Genomic DNA, 26,513 nt, shown 5'->3' on the forward strand with positions numbered 1-26,513 from the left:
AATATTTGACCGTATAATGACAGTTTATTGTAGTCCAAGCAACTTCATAATTTCTATACTTGTCCTTTGAACATGCTGTTTCCACTTGAGCTTGGTATCTAGTGTCTTGTTCAAGCATTTTACTGTATTCATATAGGGAATTAGAGTAGAATCAATTACAACTGAGAGGTAGTCTTTTTTTTGTATTAAATGAAACATGTGTAGACTTCAATTCAATACTCAATATTATAGCGATCCTCCAACTTTTCGATACCATTTTTGTAGTACGATTTGTCCTTTGCTTCAAAATAGGTCTTAGTTTCAGCGACCACCTCTTCTTTCGACGAAAATTTCTTCTAAGCGAGCGTTTCTTTGAAATTTGAGAACAGGAAATAGTCGCTGGGGGCCAGATCTGGAGAATACGGTGTATGAGGAAGGATTTCGAAGGATTTTTGCCATCGTTTTTACTGACTAGTGACAGGGTGCATTGTCTTGGTGAAGCAGTACTTTCTTTTCCTTCAAATGCGGCCGTTTTTCGGCGATTTCGTCCTTCAAATGGTCCAATAACGCTATGTAATAGTCGCTGCTGATGGTCCTTCCTTTTTCAAGATAGTCAATGAAAATTATTCCATGCGCATTCCAAAATACTGACGCCATGACCATGCCAGCCGACTGTTGCTTTTTCCCGCGTTTTGGAGAGTCTTTATTGTGTGCAGCCCACTTGGATGACTGTCGATTGGACTTCGAAGTGAAATGATGGAGCCATGTTCCATCCATTGTCATTGATTTTTAAGTTGACCTGCTACAAAAATCTAAAAAATTTAAATCCGCCAAACCACTGGTATACTGTTTAATTACATTTGTAGATTAAGCATACTAATTGGCTGAAATAAAATTTGTGCTTTTTATATCTCAGCGATGTATGTAATGCAATGCGATTTATGTAATGCATAAATGTAATATGTATCAAAAAACTGCAAATGTTCCGAAATATTATGTTGAGGATTATTCTTAATATCGAAAACAACCACATGCATTGAGAAAACCTACAAATATAACCAGCCATCAAGTAGTATCTGAGTTTACAAGCACTATCACCGAAAAGTTCCTATAAGGAGCTTCCTACATCAAATAATACCTTAACTTGATCCAGTATTGATCTACCACCATTTTGTCATGTTGCACTATTCGCAACAGTATGCCGAGTAGTACTTTAATAAGGGTTCATGCCTTTATCGAGCTATCTTGCCAGGAAATTAATAAACGCTTTTGAGTATCATTTGTTCCTACAAAAGTCCTAATTCCAATCAATAATTTCCGCTGTGCAAAGTCGAACAAGACTTTCAACAATTCAACTAGAAATATCAACCATTCGAGCTGGCTTAGCAGGGACTTATACCTATTCATCCAGTATTTCACCATAATGTGAATTATTCCTGATTATGAATGTTATGTTATATGAATGGATAGAATAAAATAATTTCATTATGTAAGCTCTGATAATTTTATTGACCTTTACGTTTCTTGATAACCTCCAAGATAAAAAGAAAAAGATACACGATAAAAATTATCTCAGACAAAGAAAAACCACTAGGTGCCATAATTGATATATTACTGTTTTAATAATGGATTTGTTTAGTAAATATTGAATATAGAGTTTGAGAATAAAATATTTGTTAGTAAAAATGAATAGCAAAGCACAGACAGAAGAAAAAGAAAATCGACGATAATTATGCTATAATATGAAGTACATTTTTATAATAACATTTAATTGTAATAATATTATGTCAAATTATAGGAGATATATTACCAATGATGAAATTAATAAAATATACGTGCTTATAAAATTAAAAAACGTCTACTAATATTGAATTCGTCTACCATTTTAAAAGCAGAATGTGTTTTTTTTGACGCTATTAATATCTATAGCGTCACGTACATCTTGCTCAATATGGTATTGCTTATGGCAACTATGAAGTAGTATCAGAGAGAGTCTAAGTAGAGTATTATCTAGAGAGAGTATTAACAGAGCCCGTGAGTTAGCTGTAGCGTCAATGAGAGTACGTAATCGTAATCTTTCCAGCTTGACATATCTATTTATCACTGATATATCTATATAATACTATTCTATATAACATATCTATATATAATATTATACTATATCTATATAACACTTCCTCCGCCATTTGGGCGACTTAAAAATCTAATATTTTCTTAGATCTTGATAGTAATAATTGTAATTAAGATGTAAGAAGGTATATTATATATAATGTATTTTTGTAGCTTTTGAAACTAAGTCTCTTACATTATTGAATGAATTTATCAATAGCTGATTTTACTTAATACTTAAATACATACATAAAATGTAAAACCCTGATTAAAAGCATTGTACTATTAGAGCTAAGGCAAAATACTTATTGTATCAAAGTATTCTAATTGTAACTAGTGGATTGTAAAAACGAAGCCAAGCCATTCGTATAAATCATATTTACGACTATTAATGAATTTGAAGCAGACTAGAGAAGAAAAATAATTAGAAATGTTGAATTAGTAATTATTTCGGTCACAATATCAGAATAATTACGTGTATTTTCCACTTCTATATATTATATATTACTATATACCATTGGTGTATTTCTTGTTATTTGTATTTCATTAAAACAAACGCTTTTATTGTACTGGTATTAGCCTGAAAATAAAAATAAATTTCTGCACATTTAAATAATAAGCGTCACTTACTGTGTTGAATATATTCTAATCCTCAGAGTAATGTTTTAACTTGCATTATATTTTTCTTATTATATATATTTATTTGAACGCTTCTATGGGTTAAATAAGGAAGTATCGTGCTTGCACTACAATAGTTATTCATCCGCATGTGAGTACAAAGGGTCAGTTCTAACACAAAAAATAAATAAAACTGGACAAACCGGTTTCGACCAATGGCCTGACATTGTCCTAAATCCTGACCACGACAGCGATCTATTCTTCCTGTCCATTCTAAGCGTCGAACTCCACCTGATTATCCCTGGACATTCGTCAGAATGTTGAATGAGACTCGCGACCGTACCGGGGGTCAGTAATGGCCAGACCGGTTTATCCGGCTGACCCTATCGAGATTTCCGTCAATTTTTCCAAAGCTGGGCCTGGGCTACGCTTGCCAGATGTTCGGAGTCGCGTCGGGTGACCATCGCTACAGATATTTTTTCTCCCTTGGCATCTAATTGTCGGCTTCAAAGGGGGAATGCGTAGGTTTGGCTTTTTGTTGAGGCACGGCGCGCGACCGAAGCGTGACCATGATCTAATTTTTCACAGAATAGGTGTTGAGACGGACTCTAGGTGGGGAAATTGAACTGAATGTACAAATTGCTTTTTTAAGCAACAGTTGATATTTATTGTCGATTAATATTTAATAATAGTAATAACTAAAACACCGAAGGATGAAAATGGTAATACTGATGATAACACAGGGCGTACATATACAATAAAACTTTGTACATTCTCATTTACGTTAACAATATTAATAATGCAATGTTGCCGCAATAAATTTGAATTTTGGTTTATGTTGACTCTGATATAACAAAATACTAACGTAAATAAAAAAAAAAACATTATCAAATATAATTTATTTTAAGGCTATAGTATTTCATGTCTCCGAAGGACTTAAACTACAGTTAAACAGCCACAATAGTTTGGAGCTTAGAGTTGTTTTATTATATTTACATTAAACTGTTTTTCCACGCCACCTGTGATGTAGAGTTCTAGGCTAATTTTTATTAATTAGTGGTATTTCCTGGAGATTTAATCTACCTAATTAACAATTGTATATCCGAGTATTGTATTTTACATTCGTTTTAGAGCATATTTTTATTTTACGATTAATTCTTGTTTCCTTCGTTGCAATGTTTCCTAGTTTAGTCATTTTTATAGGTCTGAATTTTTTCTATATTTTGTCTGTTAGTACCTGGGTACATTTTCCTTAATAAAACTAGATGTAATCACTATATTATTATCCATTATTAGCATTTAGCATTTGCCATATCTGCAAAACAATTAGTATTCATTCTCTCCTCATAAATTATAACCTAGTGCGTTGCGCTGTATATTCCAAAAAATATACAAATATTTCTCCAAATAAATATATCACAGTGTACAATATGTTTGTGCTCTTATCACTCTGTGTTAGTAATTATCAGCAGTGGGCCATAAGCCCACAACATAAAAGTTTCATATAATATCTTTCACTATCAGAATCACTGTTAATTATTGTAAATTAACTAAATAAATTAATTAATTAATAATATAATATCATAAATTATATTGATTCTAAACTTCTAATAAAGTTTCAATTTTTTATCTATATTATTAATTGGTGACTCTGTGTTTATTTAGCCTTTGAGGCTCATAAAAATTTGGATGGGTGTTTCTTTTCTGTTGTTATTGTGTTATATTTAAATGTTAGAAACAAGCATTGCATTTTCACTTTGACTGTACAAATTAATTAAATTCGTTTTCGAAATGACTGTAGGCTGTATATTTTTTATATTTTAATGTCTCCTTTTAATCACTGAGGGTTTATATGGACCAGACCTACAGTTTAACGTAGGCTTCGAACCACGGTCCTCGGTATTTAGCCTACCGACTGGCTAGTGACCAACTTAGAAATCATACCAAAAGTCATCTGGTCTTACCCAGGCTGGTTGCTGGCGTGACTGGGATCATTTTCCTTGACGGATTTTACACTCTTACCTAGGACAATCACAAATGTTTAACAATCACAAACATACATTTACGACCATGCCCCAGCAGGATTCGAACCCGCGACTAATGCAACAGTAGGTGGACCGTGCTGTCGCCTTTATCACCGTGTCAACCAAGCGGGCAGGCTGTATATTTTTATGATATATTTCGGCAGGAGGTTCTAACATGAAGATTGCTGGAACGTTATCAATGTTAGTAGTGATAATGTTTGAGATGCTCAAATGTGATATTTTATCGAACATGTTGTACTCGTTGTTCAAATGGATGCAACAAGATTTAATAGGTGACTTATTAACTTTTAAAAATCAAAGTTTGACTCATAAATGGAATCGCCTCAGAGTATGGAAAAACTAATAAAAATGTATGGATGATAATTTGGTTAATCTATTCATTTAATTTCTTTTTCGGATAAACGTCTTTCCTTTGCCAATAAGTGTACCGGCCTCATATGTACTTCGATATAATAATTATTAAAAGGCAACACCCTCGTACAGAACAAAAAATGCATAAGTCACAATCGTCGTGATATTACGACTTATAAACATCGTAAGATTAACAAATGAGAGAGATAACGTAGATAATGTTCCGAAATAACGAATGTCTCTCCGAACCGGCGAAATATATATCTGACGGTAGAATTGGATCGAAAACAAAAAATAACGAAAGCCGAGATCAAAATGGGGCCGTACTCTCTTCTAAATTGAAACCGGGGCAAAACAAAACGAAGGCCGTGCCTTGCGACAAAAACAAAAGACTGTCTTTGTCCCGGCCATTTTGTTTTTGCTTCAGTTCACTGATTTAATGAGGCACGGTACACAATTTCTTATGGGGATGTTTTCCAATTTTCTTTCTCTGTTCTTTGATAACGTACCATTGTTCTCTTTGACATTTGGACATTAATTTAAATTTTCTAAAATTACTTGGTAAACCGTTTTACTAATTTGAACGCCCTTTGTCGTTTTAATTAAACAAATAGAGACAGTGACTGAGATACGGTGAGGACAGTTCAATTTATAATATATTAATAATACTAACGTGATGGATGTATCATTTCTAGTCTCGGGTTGTTATCTTATCCTTTAGTTACTAAACCACTATAAATTGGTTAGCGAAAAATTGATTGATAATTTGCCTAATAATTGTAATATAATTAATCTATCTAACAAATATATTGAATATTTTAAGTCAACATTTCATTTAACAGTTTGTCAAAGAACTTCCGAGGAGAGACGAAATGAATGAAAAGTTTAATTTTAATTATAATTTTAATTAAAATGAAAATAAATCACATGATTATCTTAAATAAATGTTCTTTGAGTCACAAAATGAGCTGATTTGATGGCATATGAAATATAGCTAATTTTATTCAAATACCAGACAATATTAAGTCACAACAAACACACTATTTTCCTAATTGATGGTTTTAATAAATTTTATCTCGCGCTGTACAAATAATATCAGTTTATAATAGAACGCATTTTGTTCTAAAAAAAAACGTATTTGGCAATTATGCGAATGGTGACCCAATTTTGAGAAAAAATGCTATATTTTACAGGTGTTCTTCGATAAAGACAAAAAGGCAGGTGGCTGTAATTGTGAATATTTATGGTTCTGATACTGCAACAGTCAGTCAAGCGCAGTTCTAGTTTCCTAAGTTTTTCCTAAGTTAATTCCTTCTCGATAATTTCGCTTAACGCTAATAACGCTTAAACAAATTTTCAAAGCATTTATTCCATTCCGAATGTGGTATCTTCAAAACATGACTTTTAGATGCTTCAATAGCTTCTTCGGGTGATGAAAATCGTTGACCACCCAGTTTATTCTTCTCAGATGGGAACAAAAAGAAGTCATTGGGTGCCAAATCAGGGCTGTACGGCGAATGACCCATCAATTCGATGTTTTGAGTGCTCAAATAGTCTCTTGTTTGAGTCAATGTGTGAGAGCTCGCATTGTCATCATCGTCAATAATCCGGCGTCTCTTGTTTATTTTCCTTATTTCACCGAAGACTTCTGTAAAAACAAATTATTGTATACCAATCACAATTTACTGTTCTACGATCCTCTGGAGGCACTATTGCAATATGACCAGTTTTCCCGAAGAAACAAGCCACCATTTCATTTGAAGTGCTTCGTGCGCGAACAACTTTTGTTGGATTTGGTTCATCTTGGAACATCCATACAGTCAACTGCTGCTTACTTTCGGGCTCATACGAATATATCCATGATTCGCCACCTGTCACGATTTTAAAAACGTCTTTCGAAGCACCGTGATTGAATTTCTTAAGCATTTCTATGCACCAATCGACACGAGCTTTTTTTTGAGCGATTGTCAAATTATGTGGGATCCAAAGCGAACATAATTTCTGCACAGCTAACTGTTCATGTAAAATAGCATATATGCTTGTTGAACTAATGGTTAGGGATGCCTTAATCTCACAATAGGTGACATGGGGATCTTGCTTAATAATTTCGCACACAGCATCGATGTTTTCTGGCACAACAGCCGATTTTGGCCGACCTTCACGAAACTCGTCGCACAGCAAACTACGACCACGTGTTTCAAATTGACAATTTTCTTCCACGCAAGGTACTCTTAATAAACAACATCCCAAATTTTACGTTCCATTATTTGTTTACAGTAGTAATTGGTAATAAAGTTAAAATATTAAAAAGTAATTGAAATAAGTTGAAAAGAATAGTTGTTTTGTTATATTTTTTAGTCTCCTTTTACCAACTATGGGTTTATCTAGACTGTGCCTACAGTTTTACGTGGGCTCCGAACTACTGTCCTCTTCATTAAGCCTACAAAGTGACCAACTTAGAAATCATTCCATAAGACATCCGGTCCTACCCAGGTTACTGCCATGAATGGGATCATTTTTCTTGTTGGGTCTTGTAATCTTGCCTAGGAGAATCACAAACATAAATTTACGACCATGCCGTAGCAGGATTCGAACCCACGGCGATCGCAACCACTTTACCACTGCGCCAACCAAGTTGGCAAAACAATAGTTCTGTCCTAATATAGTCAATATTCCGTTGAAGATAAAACAGTTGGATAGGGGATAAATAATAATTTTCTAATTCAAATTTATGTAGTAGTTTAGGATTTTTTTAAATTGAATTTTGTATTGTTTCAATTCAAGAGGTTATTGCTGGAGATTGATTTAAAACTCTAAGTTATAATATTTTTTTCTTATAAAATATAGTAATTTAAAATATCTTTACCGTGTTTTTTATCATAAAAATCGTATATATGTTGAAGTGTTTTTAGTCAACAACTTTAAATCAACGGGTTATGTTGATGTGAGAGTAAATAAAAACTATTAAAAATGACTGTTTCTTCCCGTAGTACTATCTTGATTAATTAGTAAGCAGCAAACCAAAAGTTTTGACCATTGAGGCACGTAAATGGCAATCTGGCCGGCGTAACGTACAATAGGACAGATTTCATTCAAAGGGACACCGGTCAAACCAGTTCTAATATTAAAAAAATTGCGTCCACGACGACAGCTGAAGGGTCAGTGTTTGGTCATCGATTAAAAGGGGACGCTCAGCTGGAGGTCTCATTCATTACAAGAAACGTAACGTTTCATTATATCACAATGAAAATAGAAGTGGTAGTGTCAGATATAAAGCTGATTTTTTTCTATATGAAGCATAATATTCGATATTCAACAGATGAAGTGAGATAATCATTGATATTTATCTAATTTTACTCATCGATCAGCAAATTTTTCTTTTGTAACTACAAACTTTTAAACAACTTATTCATGTAATTATTAGGCACTTACAGGTGTTTGGAGACTTACAGGTCGTGTTGAATCAATTATCTCCAGGCGTTTAAAAGAAATAAGAGGGATCAAAAAGGAAGGAAATGGCTACGGCCACAAGAATGCCATTTATTTTCGTTTTAATATCGCCGTTTCATGGCTTGTTAAGTAAAAAAGGAGAATTTTGGGTGGCGTATTGTGGTTGATGATGGAAAGTGGATCTACTAAAGTGGTAAAGTACACCCACATCGAAACCAAAGCGCAGTATTCATAAGGTCTTGCTGTGCACATAGTGGCATCAACAAGGTGTAGTGTATAGCAAGCTGCTAAATCTAGACAAAGCTGTTAATGCAGTTGTCTATTAGTATCAATTGAACGACTTGACAGAAAGTTGCTTTCTTGCACAACAACGCTCCACCATATGTTTTCGGAGTTCTGAAATATATGCTGTGGAAACTGAAAAGAGAAGTTCTGCGATACCTAATCTAATCACCACACATGGGGCCTTTTCATTACCATTTATACGGATAGATGCTGCCCTTGGATGTCACACAGTTCCCAAAATGTAAGACGCGCGAAATGGATGATTATAACGCTGCCCAATATTCGTTGTTCCGACGCGACATCGTAACGTTGCCAAACAGTTGTGGAAAATCATGTAAATCTTTTTGATTAATATATGTTGCATCAATTCATCGTCAATGCCCCATATTACGTTTCCTACAAACTAATTCAGCGCGATATCCGCTTAGAACCCATAACGACTGTGATTTGCAGGTGTTAGTTCAATGTATTCTGAAAGATTTCAATACAAATACAATGGTCAAACAGTTAAATGTGCGCGGTGGCAGCGAAGTGCGTAGACTTAAACGCAAACTATCGTAGGAACTGATTAATGGATACATATATTGAGATATAATAATATTAGGATAGATTTTAAAGTAAGTTATAATAGTATTTAGAATAAGATTTAGATTATAAGCTGCAACAATGGAATGATTATTTTCAATAAATATTGTGACTATTTCTGATCATTCTTGTGGCGTATATATATCCATAATAAAATTTGGATGTCTACACAACACAATGGTTAATAGACAATATGACGAGTACGGGATTAAAACATCAGTATGGATTTCTCACATTGAAATAAAACTAAACTAACATACTTAAGCTGAAGTTAAGAATACATTTATACACTCTACAACATATTTATGTGGTTTAGCTAGCTTGAACCTTTTCATTTCCTGTATGTTGTCCAGTAGCAATATTGCTTTCACGTTACTGTGATTTAGCAACTTTATTTGATGTTTTTAGGCGAAATATTGAATCACTTAGTATTACTCAGTTCAGGTCATCGTGTTGCTCTTTGTTGGTTCTGTAGGGATAAGGATCGGTAATTAATCGTAGAATTTTGTTTTGGGTGCGTTGGATTACTAGTAAGTTCGGAGTTTATCTTCAATCCCATATTGATAACTCATAGGCCCAAATTGGCTTTATGATTGACTGATAAACCAATTTCTTTGATTTTAGGTCAAGTTGAAAGTATCATCCGACTAACCAGTAGAGTCGCTTGACTTTGTGTCTAATCTGCGCTGATTTTTGTCTAACATGATGTTGTCAATTTAATCTACCATCTAGATGGATTCCGAGCTGATTCTGCTTGGGGAATGAGTCGCCAATTCCAATTACCGACAGTACGCTTCATTTCATTAAATAAGAAATACAAATTTTACGGAAATGTTCATAAATATCTTCGAAGCTGAAAGATAGGTTATCCTGTATAATAAATGAGTATATCAAAAGCGTTCTGTGAAGTAGTTATAGCTAATATTATCATTTACAGACAGTTTCTAAAACACACAGGCTCCTATTTGATCTACAGTTTTACAGAGACAAATATTTTTGTCACTGGAAATCAAATATTTTTTCTGACAATAGAGAAGAACTCTTACTACAAAAGTACATGAAGAATCAATTTTCAATTACGCAAATATAAAATCAAATTAATATTAATTTCATTTTATTTTTCGTCATTTTATAGTTATACCTATACTCGTATGTAAATGACATGAAAATAATGTCATACATAAATATCCGAGCCTTATCCAAACACAATGTTCAGGAAATAAAACCGTTACGGAAAAGGACACCGTTCCCATGCCATTCCCATACGGGATAGTGGCCTTTGGCCCTTTAATGCCGTCGATTACAGAAAAACCTACAAAAATTTACATACCGAACTTGTTCTACCACTTCCAACCCTTCTGGTCACTAAAGAAAACGTGGGTTTTTGGCGGTCCTTTTTTTACCCCGACCCTTTCGTTTTCAATAGCCCCGAAAGGTATTTAGGAAACGTCGTTCCGTGCCGCTTAAATGCCTTCCTTATGCCACAACATGTCCCGTCGTATTACTTACTTAGTTTTAATAATTTTTGCATATTTTTCTTACAGGTCGTTGGTTAAGGAAAATACTAAATGTGCGTGAATCACGTATTTGTTAGTGAAATTGATATTTGATTTACATATGACCCGAATTTATATTCTAAGGAAGCAGAAATCCTTCCGTTGCGCTTTAATATCAACTACAATACGTTTTATTTGATACTATATTTGTAAACCTGATATTAGGTGTTTTGATTTACAAGGTAATGACCTTGGAGATATAGTTTTCCGTAGTTCCCTTCAATCATGTATTCTCTACAAGAGAGCTGTCATTTAGACCTGATTTCAGAACTTTCAGAATCTATAATATTGAAAAACTATTCCAGTGACATCAGATGGGGTAAAACCGAGTGTCTTCTCGTATGTTCTTTAAATTGGTTAAGATAAATATTCGTTGTTAAAAAGTGGAGTTGAAAATGAAACAGAGTATCCAATCTTTGGCAACTGACTACTTTTTATTATCGAATGAAGCATTTAAATATCTCTTTCGTAACTAGTTTTAGTTTTAACTGGTTTATTAAAATATTTCATTTGTTACTATATTATTCCTGATTGATACATTCGAATTTTTTTTCGTTAGTAGTTTATGCTTCAGAGTTTTTGGCGTTCTTACTTTATTATCTTACCTATGACTTTGATGATATAAATAAATAGTTTTTTGAGTTGTTTGCTTTGTGATAAATAATAACGTAAGTTAAAATAACATTTTTTTACGAATTCTATTTCTAAGGATCAATAATTATAAAAGAACAAATTTTAATTCATGAAAAGTAAAACAGTTTTAACATTAAAATAAAAGAAATAAATTATTAGTATGCATACTAAAATTAAATAAATAATTTATTATTAAGTTAATACAGACTAACATGCAGTTCAATAAAATATAATGTTTATATTTAGGAGAAAATTTTTTATTCGTAAATAGATGAAGGCCATTTTTATGTTACTTTAGTATTACAGTTTTTATTCTTGAATATTCTTATTTGAATATGAAATAATATTGCGCTTTTTTAATTTCATTATATTATGTCCATTTTTTAAATATTATAAATGAAATAAGATACAAAGTTTTAACTTCAGAGTAAAATTAAAATATAGAACTAATTTTAAACTATCGCTAACATATATATATAACATATCGCGTATCTTTCTATTGATTAAATCAGAAAACCACTATGTGTTGCAAATACTTTTATTTAACTATATTTATGATTTGAAATAAAGTGCAACTAACTTGGCTTGCTTAACAAAATAAATATATTTGTATATATAATAAATATATAATAATGTTAGATTGGTAGCTGTAGTGTATGTGTAGCCATGCTACACTCATTTGAATAAACGTGCGGCAGAACGCATTCAAGCTGTAGTAGTGTATGTCTCACTTTATCATTCGATAGATCAAATTTTCATCACCAGTCACAATAAATCGCATGAAACTCTTCTTTTGTTGTCTGGAAAGCAAAGAAACCGCGATAGTGAAACTCTTTGAAAAAAAAAATTCAATCAGTTCCTGCGGTGTTCATTTTGTCTCCTTTTGTATGTTCCATATCGTAAGAAAACTACTTCTAAGCTTTCTAATAGTTTTTTGAGAGTGTCAGATTTTCATCATATAACACGTGAAGTTCTTTTAAATCTTTTTTAGTCCTCCAGGTTATTCTTTGTCATTGACTTTAAAATCACCCCTTTGAAATCGTCGAAATCAAAACCGACATTTGGGAGATAATGAAGCAGCAATATCATATATTTTTAGTGTTTGATGGTTTAAATATTTTAAAAGTACTTAATGGGTTTTGACACTAGACTTCTTTAAATCAAATAACATAAGTAAGTTGTCGGTATACACGGAATAACCCAATATTGCTAAATGGAGAACTGCTACTATATGTAAATAAATATCGAAACCATCGATTTTTGTATTTTTCTCAGGAGATCTCACTCAAATAGGCAAACATTTAATATATTGATCTCCAAAAGTACCTTTTCTTCGAAATATTCATTATATCTGTAAAAAAAGCAATATGTTATCATAAAATAAAGCAATAACGTTTCAAAAGAATTCTAAATAGAATGGTAGACCTACGAAAAAGATCAATAAAAATTAGTCATCATGGCGACAACCTTCGATGCCACCCCCTCTATTCCGTCGAGAATATATTGCTCTAGAAATAAGAACGCGTACATTTTTCTGCTAGTCAGCTTCCTTCTTACCCCCGCCCTTTTTAAACTTTTCCAACCCTTTATTTCCTTAATCAATATAATACCGACACAAATGCCATTTTAAGAAGCGACCCCGGGGGCGGCGCGGGCAGGGAACCGGAGTGAGGTGGAGGGCGGTTAGTGTTTCCACCCCTGTCTTGAAAAATAACGCCGTTCGTTCTTGGAGCAACGATCCGAAGGGGACTCGAATTAAAATGCTTCGCCATTACCATGCAGAACGAATATAAAGCCGCCCTTCTTAAAATTTTGAGCCCTTTTGCCTTAATGTCACTGTATCGCCTTTCTCGCGAATTTATCAAGACCCTCCAGGGAGGTTGGTGCGAGTTGGGGGCGAGGGGTCTCGAGACATGAATGAGTTGTTCCCCCGCTTGATTCCTGGAAATGGTCGAAATGACAGTTTAAATCTACTTTAAATGACAAATATAAAATAGTCTCAAATGATTCGTAATAGCCAAAAGATGTTTAGAAATACATTTGTTATACGATCCATAAATTATCGTTTACCACCGATTTTGCATCGCGTTTTGCATATACGGTACATTTAAATATCTACAAAATTTATAATTTTAACATATATTTATTACATTGATATATCGGTTCTAAATTGTAAATATTCATAAGTAATGAAATACTGTTGTTTATTCTTACTTTCTCTTAGTGCTATAGTCAAAATACAATATTTCATGTTAGACAAAATGCAAAGTATATCAGACTCATAATGAAGGAACTTTACTGATTTCTCGGAATGAGCTCTCAACTTGACTTGAAACCTATTAGGTTGATTTTAAACATAAAACTGGACTGAACTAGTTAGCCAACGATACCAAAATAAAGTTCTTTGATTTTCAACAATCCTTATTGCTGCAAAATCAAAGAAAAATTGCACGGTTTCTTCGAAGTCAAATAGAGCTACGAGCTATCCAATATTTTGCATAAGAACATGAAATAAAGTTACTAAATCATAGCAACGCGCAAGAAATTAGAAGATTGAAGTCAACCGAACAACATGAACTTGTATAGCGTATAAATCCCTTAACTGAAACTTCTACTGGTGTATACTGATGTTTTTAACATTAACTCTCTTGCGTATGCATTGATGAAAGTAATAAATTGGTTGTACTGATCAACACTAACACATTAATTTGTAAGTTAAGATTGTATATGTAATGTAAGATATAATAAAAACAAATAAGGAAGGAATATACCAAGTACTCTGAGAGAGTGCGTCTTAATGAACAAATAAAAAAAAGAAATCATTTAATTGAATTTTATTGAAAATTTCAATTTTAGTTACTAAATTTTATTAAAAATTTTGTTGGGCTGATTTTAAATAGATTGAGTGACATAAGATTTCAGAATATTTGCTGAATTTATGATGGCAACTAAGAAATAGCACATTATTATTACATTCTAAAGGAAATGCATCGATAGAAGTTATTGGCGATTTCTATCAGAGTGACATTGATCTTAATTCCCATGTTTGAGAAATTTTTACGTAATAACACGGTAACCCATAACATCGGGCAAAAACAATACATTCATTTAAAAAGAAAATCATCTTTCTTGTATCTGGTAGCATAACTAGCAAGTAAACTGACCGAGGAATCTAATCAGATAAGTACCTTTGCTATTGAAAAAAGCAAATAAAACAATGCTGAATAATGTAGTTAGAATTTATCTCACGCACGTAACTCTCAAAAAGTGCTTTCTTTTTGGTCAATGCAGCACGGCTTAGTATACAACTTTCTAAATGCTGTTGAATGTAAGTAGATTCGTGGATTAATTTATAATACAGGACAGAAATAAGAGTATTCGATTGGATAACCTATTGAATATATAACAGTTATTCATTGAAGTATTTTTGAATACACAATAATTTTTCTTTTTTTCTTTTGAGATACCAATAAGAAAGCATTCTACAGGAGTCCACATCACTACAGCTCCACACACTGGTGGCCATCACAGAAAGACAAATCGTACCAATATATTGAAAGTGTTTGAATTTCATTGGCAAATCTGTTAAAATCAATTGAATGTTTAGCAACAGCATAAACATCGCTTATTATCTGCTCATATTGCACTTTCACTAAGACACTGCAAATGCTGCGATTTTATAAAGGTTACACATTATGTCAATTTTTTATTGCCATTTTACTTGGAGATGTTTATTGGTTTTCAAAATATTCAACAATTTTTAACAGTCTCCTGTTTCCTATTAATAAATTAACCAAATTGCGTGAAGAAAGCCAAGATATCAATCTTTGATTTTATTTTTTAGTATAACGGTGCTTAAGATTGGTTAATAGGATATTAAGAAAAAGTGTTTTAAATACATACACATTGTTTTAGTTATTATTCAACATTTGTGCGATCGATATTTATGATTTTTTGGAATATCGTCCACAACACGCAAACTATCGACTTATTCTCATACGTACTGAACGGAAAGCCAAATGTGTGTAAAAAATGTTTTAAAAACAGCTTGTTCTACCAATAAATCCACGTAAATACTAGTATTGCTAAAATGGTGTGGCTAAAAAAATTATTTATGTAGATCTTTACGGCTAAAAATTTCACGGTAGAACCACCAATCACAATCGGACCATGATTTTGGGAATGCTTTTTTTTTATAACATCTTTATTAGATACGCTTAGTACAATATTAATTTACAATTAATTTATTACTACTTTTCCTATGTACTTGGATTAATTAACAAGCAAGACGAGTGCGAGAAAATACATCAGAATGTATTCCTCAATTATAAAATTATAATTATTTATTAAATATTAACTTATAGCTATAGCTTGCACTAATAATACACACTAAATGTTCACACAAGTTCGTATGGTTTTGTTCGTTTCAATCTCCTGACATCCTTCGCGATGTCCAGCAGTTGTATTGCTTTCACCTTAGTATGATTTAGTAATCTTCTTTCGTATTTCAAGGCGAAATCCTGCACAACTTCGCAAATCCATTTGATTTCCAGGTCATCGTGCAGTTCTTCATTGGTTACATAGCGATAGGCATTGGTAATCAATCGAAGAACCTTGTTTTGACAGCGCTGTATGAATAACTGATTTGAATTTTTAGTGCAACCCCATATTTGCAGTCCAAAGGTCCAAATTGGCTTTTTGAGAGTATCTTCCGACTAACCAGTATAGTTGTTTTATTTTGTTTCTAATGTGTTTTGCTTTTTGTCTAACGTGATGCGGAATGCATATAGAACAAACAAATATTAATTTTTATATATTAGATGAATTTACCAAAAATCTGTAAAAATTAATATCGTACTACAGGAATTAATAAATTAATAATTCATAATTCACAAGCAGTGGTACTAACTAATGTTACAAAAAGTTAAAAAATATATTAAAGTCTGAAAGCACAATGGTTGTCACAACTGAATAATTACTGTAACAAGCGGGAAATTTTAAATCAAAAACACTACTCATGTGTCTTCCATTTTTGTCGTATTCCGGTTTTCCTTCTAGAGTTTCCTTTACTACAGATTAATATATTCGCTAAACAAACCTTGCACCGACACACTTCCGAAAATATACTATGTTCACACAACTTCGGGTAAGTTTCGGAATTACCAGGTACGTCAAAAATGATACGGTTTCAGTAAAAAAATCAAATTAATTATTTAAAAAATAATTGAGTGTAAAATCGTGGATGAAAAACTTTCATGCTTCATAAATATTGTTTCCTACTTTTTTCAGCATTATCTCTAGTGACCAACTTATAGATCATCTTAGTCTTAGAATTTTATGCACTTCTGTGTAGGAGGAATGGTATTTAAAATCACCAGTCGGTTGTGTCATAATGATGAATGAATAGACAACATACCGGCTTGGTTCCCAAGGCGATCGGCCGGTCTTCCTATTGTAGCGATAGTCGTGAGTTCGAATCCTGCTGAGGCATGATTGTAACTGTACCATTGTGACCTTCACATCGGTCGGCGAAGATTGCAAAATCTTACAAAGAAAATCATCACACTGACGCTATTAACCGGATTGGGTACGATTGGATGTCACTCGCTACTCGGTAGGCTTAATGCCGAAGACCGTGGTTTGGAACCCATTTTAATCAGTAGGTTCAGTCCAAATATACCCTGGTTGGTTAAAAGGAGTCTCTAAAATATAATACAAAATATTGACACGATATTTTACTTTCTTTTTTGCCAACTGGTGTAGACTGAATCTATTGATAATGTAGTTCCCGAACTTTGGTAGTTGAAGTAAAATCTACCAATTGGTGATCAGTTTAGAAACAATTATGTAATCGCTGTAGAACAATATTCAATTAACGATTACATGACCTAGAACAATGAGCCTTATTACCAGATTAATGTTTTAATAGTGAACTAGAACATTCTTAGTATAAAATCATAGTTCATTTAAATTTATTTTTGTCGTTGAGTTGAGGGTTAATTTCATCTGGAACAAATCTATAAATCTGGAAACATTTAATGAAAATCAACATGTAAGGATTGGATTTGGCAAGCCAAATTAACAGTATTTTCTATAAAATTTTGTAAATTGTAGTAAAAGTTAGGTTACCAATGTTACAATTGTATTCATCACTATAGTATAAAACAAAGTCGCCTTTTCTGTTCCGATATCCTTATGTGTGCTTAAATCTTTAAAACTATGCAACGGATTTTGATGCGGTTTCTTTCAGTAGATAGAGTGATTCAAGAGGAAGGTTTATATGTATAATACATGCATAATATACTAAGGCAACATTGCTAATTTTAGAGGTTTCTAACGTGATGTCGTAAATTAACCTATTTTTTTAGGCTTATTTAGCAATTAGCAAAAACGCTGCCTAACCCTACGAGTTAGATCAAATTAATGTACTACAGTATTGTACACCATAAAAAGGTCTACAAAAAAGTCCGCGATGGTATATGTTTATCTTTTAGGGATAACCCACATTAACCATTTTTATTGTTTACTTTTTACGTGAGAAAATGGCTTATTTACGAAGCTATTTTAAGCAATACGGCATTAATCCTTATCGAATTAAGTACCTTAACTACAGTGTGCAATTAATATAGATCAATATGGTTCCTTACAGCATGTAAATTAAACAAATATTTTCGGAGATATTACAAATTTAAAATTTGCGTTTAAAAATGTGTAATGTAATAAAAATTGTATGAATTTAGATATTCCAAAGATAGCAGGAAATCTTCATAGTAAGTATAGGGGAAGAGGAATTGTTTTACTCCAAATTTAACGCGTGCAGGCCAAGGGCAGTAATGAATGAACCAAAAATACTGGATCGATTTTAATCATGTTTTCATTGAGTGACATAGGCATATATATTTTATGCCCGTGCAAAGTCGGAGCGGGCCGCTATGTTTTTATATACAACGTTCATATTTTTTCTGTAGTGTATTTAATTTAGTATCAGCATTGCACCCGTGCGAAGCCGGGGCGGGTCGCTAGTAATTTATAAAGAATTGATAACACACAGATGGAATATTGTATTTTCAATATATCGTGGATTATTTTGGTTAGTTTTCAATATATTGTTTAATATGTCATTTGCCGTACTATTCGATGTTTATGTATTATTTTTTTATTATTTCTATTAAATTGGTATTCTATAATTTCTAGTTTGTTAGATCAACATTAGAGCGACTATAGCTATATATTCAATAAATATATAACTATAACTTATATATAGCCTAGTAGAAAAAGAAATTACAAGTTCCTATGTATTCAAATAAAAAAAGATGTGGCAAGGTACTGACCCAGTGATCATCATTAAAAAAAGCATGAAGCCTCGAAAACGACTCTTTTAGGCAATACCCTTTTAGTTATAGGAATTTGCAATTATATATAGAATAAAATAAAACAGAAACCCATTTACGAGTTAGGAAAGATGGAGTAATTAATAAAATGTGTACTTATACAAATTTGTTCAATATATATTCAAAAAATTTAATAGCTAGGTAAAACCTCAAAATGGAGACAAATTATGATATCATAAAAGCGAAACTAGACATTAAAAGCCTTTTTCAAATATTTATACCGGAATATTCCCGCGTGCACAGAACACCTATAATTCCCCTATCAACCCCATATCTCCTCTTTACAACACCCGGTAGTATTCTCCCTGCGTCTTGTCATCGGGTGCGCCTTAGAAAACAAAAGATGGAACAAAAGACGAGGGGCGAGCACGGGAAGGGCAGGGGGTTGCGAGGACTGCGTTGCGGAGGGTTGCGGGCGGACAGCGCAGAAACAAATGAAGAGGAAGACGAAGAAGAGTTAAATGAGCCGGAACAAAAGAACGGCGCACGGACAACTACGACGAGCCCGGCACTCTTGATAAACAGCGGAAAACATTTGCATGTGAATCGCACCTACATGTGTTTTTAAAATCGACGCAGGCGGCGACATTTTACTCTTTTGTTTCGTTTTGTTTTTGCGGCAAAACGGCGCGCTCTTTTGTTTTATTCGGCTTTCTTTTTTTCGTTCCCTTTCTCTCTTAAGCGCGTTCCATTCCGAGTTTCGTTTTGTTCCATTTTAAATGGATATTTTCGTCGTGGGCAGTTTTTGATGATGATTAAAATTTCGGTCGTGTTTTTTAGTTTAACAAAAGGATTATCTTTTATATACGAATAATATTTACCAGTCTGGCAATATTAGCAAGCACATTTGAAAAAGATTGTCATCTAATTACTTATTAAAATTTCTGCAGCTAATAAATAATAATAGGTACCCAAATAATGTTACACTTGTTACATACATAATAATATTATTTATTGCAACCATAGACTGAGATTATAAGTATAAACAATATGTTTTTAAAATATACTTTGTCACTTTCAAATATTTATTCTAAAGTTATTTTATCTATTAGGGTCATTCAGTCTTTCAAATCTTGAATCCGATTTCTGAAATAAATTATACGCCCTTCTTCGATATGGCTTTAATATAGCCAATTGAATTGAATAGATGCGAAGAATCAGTACTATATAAGAATTGACATTTCTATAGCTAACAAAAGATAATAAGTTCCCAAATAATGTTATAGTTGCTATAAACATAATAAAATTGTTTACTACAACTATAAATTACTAAAGTCAGATTTAAATATTTATGCCAACATTATTTTATTCATTGTGTTCATTCAGTCTTCTAAATGTTGAATTCAATTTCTGAAGTCAACACTAACACTTTTTCGATATGGTTTTTATCTAAACAATTGAAAAGAAATATCGGGAAGAATCAGAACTATTCAAGTATTAACATTTCTACAGCGAATAAATGATAATAGGTTCCCAAATAAGTTTAGAGTTGTTACATACAAAATAATATTGTTTATTAAAACCATAAACTACTGAGATTATAAGTGCAAGCAGTAGATTTTTAAATATATTTCGTCAATTTTACATGTGTATGCCAAAGTTATTTTATTCATTATGTTCATTCAGTCTTTGAAGTGTTGAATTTTATTTCTAAAATAAACTCTAATCTATAATATCGAAGAAGGATATTGTCTTAATCTAGTTAACTGAAAAGAAAAGGCGCGATAAATCAGCACTATGTAAGAAGGAGTATTAGTTGATCACATATTTTGGATAGAAAATTGTATCCAAAAGCCTATGAAGTTTAAGTAAAGCAACCTTAAAACCGCTGGCTTCTAGCTAAATCATTATTATCTCCATCTTATTACATTCATTTACTCAAACTATATGAAAATTACTTTAATAAATCGCAGTACTAAACAATGAAATTGTTACAGATACTAATGAGGTAAGGCAGTATTTTTTTTTCAACAAAAAATAAACATTCATTATAGAAAGGAGTTGCATACAATTACTACAGAGTTACTACAATGTCACATAGCTAAGTTTCAGATTCTAAGATTTCATCTTTTCATAAAATATCGGATCTGAATGAATTCATTGAATTGTTTTACAATGGCGGTAATATTGCGAAAGGAACCAAATTCGATATTGTTAGAAAGAAAATGTGATTCTAAATGCTTCTATATATTTAACAAACTTAATTCTAAATTATTTTACAATTTAAATCTAAGCGTTAACGAGTTGCTCTTGTCTTTGTACACAAAACATTGCTCTTTTATTTATACAATAACTCATATTTATCAAAGATATAAAAACTACAATAAATCTACTATTATCTCGGTAGGCTTAGCAAGACACTATATATCTACCTGTTATAGAGTTGTTTAAATTAGAGGGTATTTTTTACAAGGATTCATTGGGGTTACTAGAAACCAACCCTCTGTGCAGCATCCAACACGCGAACAGGTAAACCTATTCATCTCGTAAGAGGGTTGTGATTTTTTGGATGCTTTTTTGCATCACGGGTCAAATGTAATAATGAACAGTTTAAGTGGCATGTGTGAACAGGTGGACAAAAACATTGTTATATTATTTATGAAGATCTTGTTACATAGTTCGCTGGTTTGATACGCCTTAGCAATTTAAAAAAAAAGACAAATATATTTTTAAAACTTTTATATAATTTTATCGTCAAATACAATTTGTATATATTTTAATCAATTAATTCAAACATTAGATATGTTTACTACAATCTTAATTTACGAATTTATTTATTATTACCGTTCTAATGTACTTGCGTCAATACATAAGCAAGACCAGTAAAGTGTAAATCCTTCAGCATGTATTTCCCAAATTAAAATAAAATAAAAACGTTACATAATATAAAAACTATACAACTTCGTGCGGTTTTGTTCGCTTCAGTCTTCTGATATCCTGCGTGTTATCCACTGTATTTCTTCCACGTTTGTGTTATTTAGTATCTTTATTTCATACTTTAAGACAAAATGTTGGATAGCTTTATATATATATTTGATTTCTGGATTATCGTGTAGTGTTTTGTTACGTAGCGATAAGCATTGGTATAATCGCATAACTATGTTTTGGCAGCGTTAGGCTACTAGTTGGTTTAATATTTTAGGGCCATATAGACAAGAGTGTAAAACACGAAAAGGATACCTGTTGCGCCCATGTTACTGGTGGGCTCTATAAGGCAGAAAGTTTCTAAAGGGCCAAGGTTCAGAATCCACATCACTTGAATTATATGTCCTATACAAATTAACAAATGTTTATAAAAAGGATACTACATCTTGAACTTGAATATATAACTCACATCTTGTTAACCTTAATTTCGCCAGAATTAAAATCAAAATTTATTAATATATATTCAATTACCTTACCATTACAACAAATAAATAGAAAAATGGGGCATGTATGAAAAACAAGGCATAGAAGTTGTTCCAAACACCACCTAACATTATCTAATAATCGTTTAGTCAGAAGGCCTTTCAGGTCAAGGTGCATCTACCAAATTGATAGCCAAAGTAACAATCACTCCAAATTATCTTCCAAAGTTGTTCACAACACCTATTGTTATGAAGTATTGCAGTTTGGGATTACTGATATTTTGAGAAATACTTTATCGCATGTACATCATGGAAATTTATAAAGTATATCAAGTCAACAACGAATAAAAGTCGAATAAATACTTACATGGGTTATATTGTAAGCAAGATCTGTCCAGATATGGGTTTGCTGAACGCCATACGCCATTGAATATATAACTCACATCTTTTTAACTTTAATTTCGCCAGAATTAAAATCGAAATTTATCAATATATATTCAATTGCCTTACCATTATAACAAATAAATAGGAAAATAGGGCATCTATGAAAAAGAAAGCATAGAAGTTGTTCCAAACACCACCTAACATTATCTAATAATCTTTTAGTCAGAAGGTCTTTCAGGTCATACCGCATCTACCAAATTGATAGCCAACAATTACTCCAAATTATCTTCCAAAGTTGTCAGAACACCTATTGTTATGAAGAATTGCAGTTTGGGTTTACTGATATTTTGAGAAATACTTTATCGCATGTATATCATGGAAATTTATACAGTATAGCAAGTTAACAACGAATAAAAGTCGAATAAATAACATGGGTTATATTTTAAGCAAGATCTGTCCAGATATGGGTCTGCTGAATACCATACGCCATTGCTGATTAAATAAATTTAGAAATATCTGAATTATAAGATTTAGCTTATTATCATATCATCATTTGTATCTACAATACTATCAACAATAATTAAAATTAAAGTCAAACGTCTATTTCTGTGTTTACGGCATGACATGTTTTTACAAAATATTTTTTTCAAGATTTCAATCTTTCATGTTATTTGAGAAATAGAACATACATTTTTATTTAAATTCCTAATACATATAGAATCTAATGTCAGAATTGAAAAGTGGATATCTGTTTACGATATATTTTTAACAGCTGTAGTTGCTAAAAATAATCAAATACGAATATGTAATTATTTTGTTGAATTAAGGACCATTATGACCAATATTTCAATTGTGCGAATATATTTTGATTATAATCTTCAAATTTTATTATTTTTGTTAACTTATTAACTGCAAGAAAATCCTTAAAATCATTCGTATAAATACAAATCATTTCATATTTACACATGGTGTTACTTTGTATTAAATCACATCGGGTACATTTCTAACTAACTTCATGGTGAAGCCTCACTGACAAGCTTCACATTTCGGTATGTTTTATTTTATTGAAGCTCGAACAAACTTTTCTTCAAGTGTGTCGAAAATGTCTGAATTTGTGCGACGGGTATTTGCGGGAAGATTTGCTTCTCTACTTCTTTTCTTAAGGACGGCAGAAGGTCATCGAATGCTGCGTGAAGCTTATGGCAATCATGCTATATCGATTTCAATTCGTAAATACTAGCTTCGATGATTTAAAAGTGGTGATTTTGATAACGAAGACAAAGAGCGTTCAGGTCAGCTAAAAGAAATTACAAATATTACTCAATAAAACTATCACTGGGTGTCACTATCGATTACAATTGACACTATAATGATATTCCTCAGCATGACAGTGCTGGACCAAATGTTGTAATATCTACACACTTGGAAAATTTAAAATGGGAATAGCTACTACCCCACCAGCTGTATTCTTCAGACCTTGCTACTACTGAATATAGGTTCGAACATATGAATCGTAATCTATCTGAGCAGATACCTAAAAGATGGAGGATTTATGGATAGATCCAAAAGATATAACGTTCTCTCGGGATGGAATCAGTAAATTGCTAGAAAAATGGGAAAGAGTAACGGCTATCGATGGACAATATTTTAAATAAAATACAGTGTACCGAATTTTTACAATAAACCTTCAAATTATGGGATATCCTTTATAACTGTATTATAGGCTTACATATTTAATAAAACAACTTATATCAAATTAAATTAGAAATTTGTTAAAATGTACATCATTTTGTAATAAAAATATTTACAGTTAAAAAATAAAATAAAGTAGAGCCGTTTATGAATTTTTATGAAAAGATGTTTCAATTTAATACAATCTAATACCTTTCCTGTTGTTATGGGGTCTCTTCCTCATTCCATCGCCGTAATTACTCACACACCCATTAATCCAGACGAGACACTGAGACGAGCATTCGGTGTCCTTTCCCACGTTGGCCTTTGCCGTCGGTCCCCTCGCCATAGGTAGCACTGGGCCCTGTCCAATTATAAATATAAAAATGACCATTTCTTCGTCTGAATACCGCGGACCGGTTTGTCCAGTTTTGAAATGACCGGTACGATTTTTGCCGACGACCGAAATGGGATTTTTATCAACCCCCTTGCCTCAACCCTTACGATTGCCCCGAAGGGATGTATAGTTATGTACGTGATTTCTAGTAAGGCCGTTTGAACGCGCTAGTGGTATTTTTATTACTACGTTTAACTTATTGTTCATTTAATTTTTATTATGCATAGACTGAATTTAGTAATAATGTCATTACGTTGACGTAGTTAATTCAAAACACATTAGTCTCATTAATGCAGCGCTAACTTAGTTAAATAAACTTAATATTCGTTATTATGTGACTCGTTCTACTTAAAATAGTTTCTCAAGGCTTCAGAAAGTTGACATACAGATGCAATAATTTTTTTTATTAATCTCCTAGAACGTCAACAATCTGCCCGTAGGCAATAAGTATTATTATATGACATGTAGAAGATCACTTCAGTAAGTGATCTGCTGTACAACTTATAATCTAAATCTTATTCTATATACTATTCTAATTTATTTTAAAGTTTATCCTACCTTATTCTAAGAACTTTTATAACTTATTTCAGAGATTATTAAGTTTCACTCTATGTGCCTATTAATTAGTTCGTATTGTAGTTTGTAACACTCCGAATCACACTCGTTATGGCTTCTAAGGGGATATGGCACTGAATCAGTTTATTGGACACGTAATATGGGGCATCGACGATGAGTCGAAACACTTTATTCTGGAATCTCTGGAGGATATCTATGTTAGATTTGCTAGTAGTATCCCACAGTTCAATACCATAGGTCCAAATGGGCCTAAGTATTGACTTTTACCGCAGAACCTTGTTATCTAATGATAATTTAGATTTACGCCCTATCAGCGTATATTGAGTTTAGTTTAACCCCAGGCTGTTTGCGTTTTGTCACTATATGTTTTTTCCATGTCAAACGTAGATCAAAATTCATTCCCAGAAAAAATGTAATATATGTACGAGATTTTTTAAAATGTATAGATATATTATAACTAGTCCGTGCCTATTAACTTATAGAGTTCCAGTACTTCTGTGTTTACATGAGAGTGGAGAATTTCCTCATGTCTTGTTGCGAATCTCTTAATTTCCTCTATGAAAAGTCCTGCTCTATAGTACTTCATGCAGGACATCTCTATTATGTACAGTAACTTATTATGTACAGAAAAAATAGCCAATACAATCCTGGTTTATTTTTTGCACCGTTTTTTATCTCTGTAGCAATATATACCATGTTGCAGGAGAAATGTTGGTTCGCCGGCGATCCAGTCATCAATTTATTTTTCATGCTGTGTGTCAACAATCAACCCTATATTATCGATCTGAATTAGTGGTAATCAAAAGACGCTATGTTTGATGAGTATGTTGGGTACGGCAAAGCTTCTCATTCACGTTTCAACAATGTGTCTTTCACAACCCTTACTAGGCATGGCGTTACGGGCGTTACCCGCAATTGCTGGCTGTTTTTGCATCCATACACCTTTGAATTTGTTTAGTTGAAACCGTTACATATATGCAATAATGCATGCATACATAACGCAATAATTTTCGTCAGTTTTAGTAGTTCGTAAGTAGTGCTACTTTTTAATATTACACCTTGATCCGTGACTCTTTGCCGTTAGAATTATTGTAGTAGATGCACTTTTCATCGCCAATCACAATACAGCTGTTGTA

The sequence above is a fragment of the Rhynchophorus ferrugineus genome, unplaced genomic scaffold, assembly GCF_030347505.1.
Source record: "Rhynchophorus ferrugineus isolate W39M unplaced genomic scaffold, kcgeb_rfMv2 rfM3, whole genome shotgun sequence".
Taxonomy (NCBI): Eukaryota; Metazoa; Arthropoda; class Insecta; order Coleoptera; family Curculionidae; genus Rhynchophorus; species Rhynchophorus ferrugineus.